This window comes from Adelges cooleyi, unplaced genomic scaffold (genome assembly GCF_023614345.1).
Source record: "Adelges cooleyi isolate 19-005CV unplaced genomic scaffold, UGA_ACOO_1.1 ACOO_flye_CR_arks_rails_tigmint_CR_PRNA_247, whole genome shotgun sequence".
In the NCBI taxonomy this organism is placed as follows: Eukaryota; Metazoa; Arthropoda; class Insecta; order Hemiptera; family Adelgidae; genus Adelges; species Adelges cooleyi.
In genome coordinates, this window is record NW_026095912.1 from 153,540 (window position 1) to 162,201 (window position 8,662).

Here is an 8,662-nt window from a genome sequence, read left to right on the forward strand (position 1 = left end):
CATGTAACTTTTATTTTTTATTAATTAACCATAGTTGCTTTTATGTTCTCCGTCATAACCTAAATAAAATTTGTTGTTGTTCACGTTAATTTTTTTTGGCAACCGGTAAATAAAACAACCAAATCATGCTATTTTGCTTCCGTTAGAATGTCACTAAAATCGCAAAAACCAAAAGAATTTTAAAGGGCTTGCAAGTAGAGCTGGTAGTTTAATATTAATATGGGTCAATGGGGAGTTATTTTTAAGAATTAATCTAACTCGCTTTAAAGATAAGGTACAAAATCTTTTTTGAACTATTTTCAATGTTTAAATCCATTTTGAAATAACACAAAGTTGAATGTTTTTTTTATTTCTATATTAATACTTTATCACGTGATATTTTTGTATGTATTATTGTCGTCGCTATGCAAGTTTAAATTATATGTTTTGTTTGTTAGTAAATGTTCGTTGCTCTAAACATATTTTTATAGTTATGAAATAAATAAGTATTTTGATGTATCTTTTTTTTTTTTTAAGTGTTAGAAATTTACAAGAGTTACGACCTATGTGAAGACTTGAGTGCTATGCTTACAATTATAGAAGCCAAACAATTGTTGTTGTCTGTCAGTCAAAACATTATAGCACGGTACAACTATAGTCCAGACGCTATACCGAGGTAAGATATTGGTTCAAGACTTAATTAATTAATTTACTAAGGTCTTACACGATGTGTATTATACATTTTATCTACCTTAATAGGAATCAAGTTTTAAGTCTATTAAATGCATAAGTAAATGTTAAACAGCGCAAATTTATATTTCGTTAAATACTATTGTTGTACAAAGTGTTTTCATAAATATTGAAGGACAATTTTTTAAATTAAAATATACTTTATATTTTTACACGATATTTTTTGTTTTTCCGTCTGTTGCGTACGCGAATAAATCAAAAGGTGAGCTGGCCACATACAGTTATACATGGATTCGCCAAGTCTAGTCCACACACTTGCAGCAATTGTCCTTGTACTTTGTTGATGGTCATTGCAAAAGTGAGTCACACCGGGAACTGCAAACGTTTGAATTCAAATGGCATATCTGTTGGGTTATTGGAAAATTAGTACTTATGGTAAGTGTCTGGTTAACATATTAGCTAGCATCATTAGTTTATTAAATATTTACATAAATCACCATCCGCTCGTTTGTTGGACGTCGACATTAACGAAATAAAAAATAAAGCATATATATGCTACACATTACAATACCGTTTATCATAATCATCATCATGTAGCTTAACGGGCCATAAAACCATTGTTAAACACTATAATATTGTATAATGTACTCGTCGCATAAATAACACAGTTTTCGAAATCGTTGGATCGCATACAGGTGATCCATTTAACGTAAGACACTCAATATAATTAAATTTAATCTATTTGTTGCCATTCAGGGGCGTAGCGTGCATGTAAGCACTGCTTACACTTTAAATCAAAGGAAAAAAGAAAATTGATCATTCAAGATTAATACATTATAAATGATTTTCAAAATTATATTTTTATTTATTAAATATTTGAATTGGTAGTAAGCTATCTTCAATATTTATTGTGTTAAAAAAAGTAGAGTACACAACATGCCATCCAAGGTTCAAAACACTTTACACCCTTCCTGGTCTTGACAATCCGTGGTTTCAAGAAGATGGATTTTTTCTTGTAGGGCCATCTTAAAAGCAAAGTGTACACCATCTCACTGACATTATTTTCCAAGCTTGAGATTTTAGTGTTTTGAACCCCCAACGGCACATATCATACACTCTACGTTTTCCACGATAAATATTGTTTTCCCGTTTCCCTGGCCCACCCTGTACTTATAACGTGTATTACACGGTTTGACGCGTGTGTGGTTAAATCAGAATCTTTTTATCATTTATCCTAAAATTGTATCCATACACATTACACAACTGATGTATAGAAATAGCATTATGCTGATTGATAACCGGTATTGGATACACGCGCCGTCACGGGATTTCAACCGAACAGGACTGTTTGTTGGATTAGGTATAGGTACCAGGTAAGTTCAAAAATGCAACAACTTCAAAACTAACTTACTACTTACTAACTAAACGGTTAGTAGATGTAATCAATATTTAATACGTACGTCACCGCGCCAACAGCGCCCAACTCTCTTCGCCACCGGCGCGACTACAAGAGTCACCACGGCCCCTCCGCCTTAAAGTCCTCCGGCGATTAATAATGGTGTAAATTTCATTTCGGACAAAAATTACAGCTTAGAATAATAAATAACAAATGAATAACAAATGTTATAAAATAAAATAAAGGTTAAAATTAAGTGAAATAAAGGTTGCCAAGTAATTACGGATTACTTGCCAACAAGTCTACCAGGGAACGATTTTATTAGTAATTATATAGTTATACAATTATAACCAGCGTCACGACGGCTCCCCCGCCCCCGGCCGCAGTCATCAATGGAGTGGAGAATTTCATTTCTATGTTCGATGTATAAAACCCAGTTAGAACGAAACGGTGTCAGTTCTGAGTTCAAAAATTACACTAACGCTTGCATTATGTTATTTTTACAATGCTTGTAAAAATAACATAATTTTTAACAGCAAAGAAAGACGATTCGACCACGACGCAAACTAATGTTCTGTCTTTTTCAATACTCGTGAATCTACCTGTAAACAGTTTAATTTTATATAGATATTCAGTGGTTAGTAATATGCTATTTGTAAAATAAATTCAATATCTTTTTTAATTAAAAAAAATATATGTTAGTTAAACAATGGCTAACCAAGTCGCCAATCGCCATAGACGATTGGCATAGACATAATTATCTTTGATAATTGTATTTTCGAAATGACCTTTCTGTATGTTCTAAGCAATTAATTTTGTATGACTTCATTAGTAAAAAATTCGAAGAACTTCCTATATTTTATCCTACCTATTTAAATATAATATTGAAGGAACTAAAATGTTTTCTAAACACATATTTCCGAAACGCGTTCACAATATTTCCACGCTGTCTAAAAACGCGTTTCTATCAACTCTTTTTTTTTTTTTTATTGCAGCCTATGACTATTTCAAAAAGTATAATTTCAGTCTGAGAAATGTATAGTACATAAACTATAAATCTGGAAGTTTCATTAATAAATAATTATACATTTATATATTATGGTATAACAATAGAGATATCATTTTACCATCTATACTAATGTTATTAAAAATAACGATATTACTCAGTCATATTATATTTTATAGAGCGGATTACAACTTACCAAAGTTGAAATCTAGCATCTTATTACTTCATTTATTGTGTGTAACTTCAAACACTTGTTCTCTTTGTAAAAAACATTTATTTAAATTATTGTTCTTATATGTCAATATTTGTAGTTAAACTCGAATAAACTCAAAAAAGAAAATAAACTAAATTAATTAAATGTTTTACATTCGAACATCACAAAACACAATGAAAGTCAAAGACGAGAAAAATATGATGCATATTATAAATATATAGCTGTTATTTTAGAATACTACAAAATACTAAATACAAAATACAAATATTTACTTACAGCGTCTATGGAGAATCCTATTGGTGGCATTTTTATTGGCCTCCCAATAGTTGATCCAAAGAGTACCATTAAAATAAATAACTGCAAAATAAAAGGTCTTGAATAGATTGTTCAGTCTAGGTACCTCGTCTGTTATTAGTTCTGGGTTTCTAAATATTTAACGCGGTCGATGTAAGTAGCTAAACGCTTATTGAGGTTCTGCAACTTATGCTTCTCCTGGATGCGACTTAATCTGTTTGGATTTAGAGTCACGGTCTGTCTGCTTTGCTCACTTGCCGTAGAATCATCGAGCTGCGGCGTGTCAGTCGCGCGACTAGTAGACGCAGTAGGCGCGTCGTTCCTTGATGGTATCTGATGACTGGTGACACAGTCATTGGCTTAATAAATTCTTCAATAAATTCTAATACCTAAAAAGCAAGAAAAATAATTTAAAATCTATATATATATATATTTTTTTGAAGCATTTTAATTAAACCTCCCGGCCTCCCTAAATAGGCTTTTGAAAATACGTAATATACAATTTTGAGTATAATATTTTTTTATTCTAACTGGTCACCGCTCCTGTTAGGCCAACGCCAAATGCAATTAGTCCGTTCATAATACTTGAATTACAGAAAATACTTGAAAAACTAAAGAATTACAGATTTTAATAAGCCATACCAATGACTGCGTACAACTATACAAATAACTGTAAAATCAATAAAATATAGGGGCTCAATGTGTTTAAAAAAGGTGTTAGAAATTGAAACAAGACAGTGACAAAGTTTACTAATTATCAAATTATTTAGTGCATTAAAAAAAAAATTGTGGTTAAATTTCAATTTTGGCACGAGTAAAAATACGACAAATTTAACGCAATATAGCATGTCAATTTTTTTATACGATATAAATAAAAAATAAAAGCTGGTAGTACTTGGTTAGGTATGTTGAAAGCCATACCGTCCAATACGCGCTTATTAATTTGCTTGATTGATGTTTTCGCCTATAAAAAACAAGTGTTGTACACATCCGGTCGTTTATGTCGAAACACATACAACCGTTGTATGCACGCAACAAAAGCTACCAAATCAACATTAGTGCAATTGACTTGGACTTATGAATTGGGAGTCAATGTTATACTTACAATTACGGTCGTAAGTACCAGAAAAGCGCCAAGTTAATCAATAGACATTGTATTGTTATTATAACTATTCGCCATACAGCCTCTGACCAGACCGCAGTCTTATCCAAATGGACCAAATGGTATTAATGTTATAATCTTTCGTCTCTTCAGCTGTAAAAACCTGGAAGCCATAAAATTCTATAAACTCGATATATGTACTTGATTAAAGTTAAAAGTTGTTTCATAATATCGAAATTCTAATAGTAACAATAATACCGCCATTGTAATAAAGGCTAGCAGTATAATATATACGATACACAATATAATTATTATACAAATATTACAACTATAAAACTTACTGAAGTTAATAGAAAATACAAAATTAACAGTAATTTAATTAATATCGTTGTATCTTTTTTAATTTTTATCATTATATAATGAATGTACATTTTACAAATTTCTATCATTATATAAGTATTAAGTATTATTTTAACGTTATATTGTAGAAAATATAAACTACCAGCTATTATGTAATATTAGTTAATCCGTTAATCCGATGGAATATTCAACAGGCCCACATCGATAAGAATTTAGTAAATGAAAATAACAAACTGTAATAAACATAACAAGTGGCGAGTTTGTGAGTAGTTTGAACTTTCTAAACAAAACAATACACAAAATCGGTTGTTTTTAAAATTCAACAAATTTTTTTGAAATCTAAAATAAACGATTTTAAATAAATCGCTCTTAAGTTCAATGATCAGATTCGCTAGTGGTATGAATGAACTTCCGTGCTTAAAGCAAGTTGTTACTTTCAATACGATGTATTGGATCACTATTACTATCGTCAAAACTTCCATTAGAAAAACTTTCAGAATCATATTCTAATGTACCTATCCATGTATTAATATTAATTATATATTTAATTATATTACATAATGAATGTACATTTTACAAATTTCTATATTTATACAAGTATTATTATAACGTAATATTGTAGAAAATATAAACTACCAGCTATTTATTATACAAGTTTTCGATTTATTTCCTTTTTCTGTTACATCTCCAATTTGAAATTTCAGTCCACTAAAGGACGGGGTGGTTTTTGCCCCCGTGTGAAATAACCTTGGAGACCTTTCTTCATTAATTTGTATTTTAATGTTATGGTATCTTTTTTTTGTTACTGTCCTGAAACAAACAAATACATTTAAGTTTTAATAATAATTATATACAGGTGAAATTTACTTTTTAACCCCAGACTTGTATTTTATGACAAAAATAAAACTAATAGACAGTGGTTAATATATATTCTGAAAAGAAAAAAACATTTTTTTGTTCATGTTGTTTAGCATTTAGTGACTCTGCTGAAAACAGCTTATTTGTTAGCTGTATGTATGATTTAAGTGTAAAACATATTTATACAAGAATCAAGCAACATGAGATAAGTCGTTATCATTTGAGCAATGTTGAAGCATATATGTTAAATTATAAAAGAGTTGATATTGAAAATCAAATTTTCAGCATAATACTCTTAATTTAAAAAGTTGAGATAATATATGTATGTTTAAGTTATTGACATTTTATAAAATAATAGATGTCCGTGAATTTTTATAATTACTAAAATTTTGGGATATGGTTAGTTCAAAAAAATGTATTTCAACACTTCTATGCTATTTATTATAGATTTTTAAATAAATGCAATAAACTAAAAAAAAATTCTTAACAATATTCACTAGAACAATAGTTATTTAATTTGTCAGATCATCGTGTTACACCCTGTATATGTATATTTATTATTCATTTTTAAATTATTACTTATAAGGAGTTGGAAAACGAAATCATTTGTTTTGAAAATTGGAATAGGTCTTCTTGCGTACATAATTTAATATAAATTATTTGTAACCATAAAATAAAGCCAAATAATTTCTTTTAAACAAATTACTTGTAACCCCTTTGTTTCGCACCACTTTCATTATTATTTAAATAAATTAATTTTAATAATTCTTACTACTAAATAACGTTGGTACAGCACTCATTGTTAGTCTGTTCCTTATGTGTGGATTTAGAAACATGTGGTCTTCGAAATGTACTCCACATACCTGATAACTTTTTGACAAAATCTAGAATCTTTATGGTAGAGGTGTGTCGCTTGACAACTCTCTGACTATTTTTTACACCTTTTACAGTAAATTATTGTATAAATATATATAAGTTGAAAATTAAAAGATCAATTTGACCTTTGCGGATCAGTTGGAAATCTAAAATAGCACAAACAAATAACAATTATTACACAAAAATGACTGGTAGCGTTTAAAATGTATAAAAGTAACTAAAAATCTAGCTATTTCTGGGGACAAACTATTTTATTTGTCAAGCTAGATGTAAGCATTCTGTGTTCCATGTACCATCCCTACCACAGGTACAGATAAATTATTTTTGTATGTACCCTAGATAGTGCAGTGTCTATTATATCATAGCTAAATGTGTTACAACAGAGGAAGCGCCAGTAAACCAGTTTGGTTTTTAGTTTCAAAAGTCGATAGAGCTCCGGAAAATACAAAAAAAGTTAATAATATAAAATAAAAGTGTTTTTCTTTATCTACATATTTTGATGTTTTTAAACAACGTTTGTGTTAGGCAAATACAAATCAAAATTATTTGATTATTTCGAAGCAAGCTAGCCTACAAATTCAAATACAAAAATATGTTTTAATAATTTTAATTTTTTTTGGTCAGAATAATAATGCCAACCAAAAGATCACCTTGTATAAACTACAGTGTGATTCATTTGATGTAAGACATTCATTTTCTCAGAAAATTAATTCCTTTAAAACTGTCAAAAAAATGTTAGTAATTGAAAATGTATTGTTCATCAATCTTCAAGTGTTTTTTTTTTATTCATTCATTTTCATTCACATTCCGACATAAAATTAATTCATTCCCATTCCTCATTCATTAAAACTAAGTGTAATGCATTTCTCTAAAAAGGAATGAAATCCAATAAATGCATTCTTTCCAACACTGATGTATATATATATATATATATATATATATATATATATATCAGTGTTTAATAATGAAATGTTTTTGACATAATGATAGAGTGTTATCGACGGGGTCAATATTATCACTTATGTAAAATTTATTATTTTTCTAACATTTAATATTATGGTAAATACAAGTTCGGTAATTTCGTTCCGACTGACATGGTCACACTGGTTTTGGTGGAGTGCTTATCAGCTCATTTTTTGTTTACAACGAGAGTGAACCATCTGTTTCCAAATAATCTGTGATATTACTTTGGCAACAGTCGCGGTGTCCCATCTGTGTCGGCTACTGATAAGCTATAGAGTCGCGTGATCCTTGTGTGATTAGTGATAACCGATAACGTATACGCGGTGTTTAGGTTAGATGAAATTTGTTTTTTTTAATATTAAGTACCTTAGTTGTAAGTCGTTTCTCCAGTCCGTTAAAATCTGTATAGTGATTAACGGATACTGATTAAGTGATCTACACACTATCATTGATCGAGCACCGTACTGCGTCCGTGATCACATGATTTATTTTTTTCAACGATTTCATTTTTACATCACATTCCAGTGGATGGATTCGTTTTCCATATTTTCAAGTGTTTAATATTTAAATATTTAATAATACTTAAACAACAAAAAAACAGTTTTTTACCACAAAGGTCGTTCGTCTTTATTATATTCTCAATTATTGGTAAGCACCGTTAACATCATAATATTTACATTATTATTTCCTATTAAAAATTTATGTCTATAGCGCATTCGTTTTGGTTTCTCGATTAGTAATTAATTATTATAAATAACGTTTGGACGACAGCTGACTCAATGTGTGTGTTTCTACGATGCAGGTTGTGAGTCGTGACTGATGGGTGACGATAATAACAGCTCAGAGAATAAAAACGAAGATACAAATAGTGTGCCTACGAGAGGGCATTTGGATAGTTTTCATCCAAATTGCAATAGTTCGAAA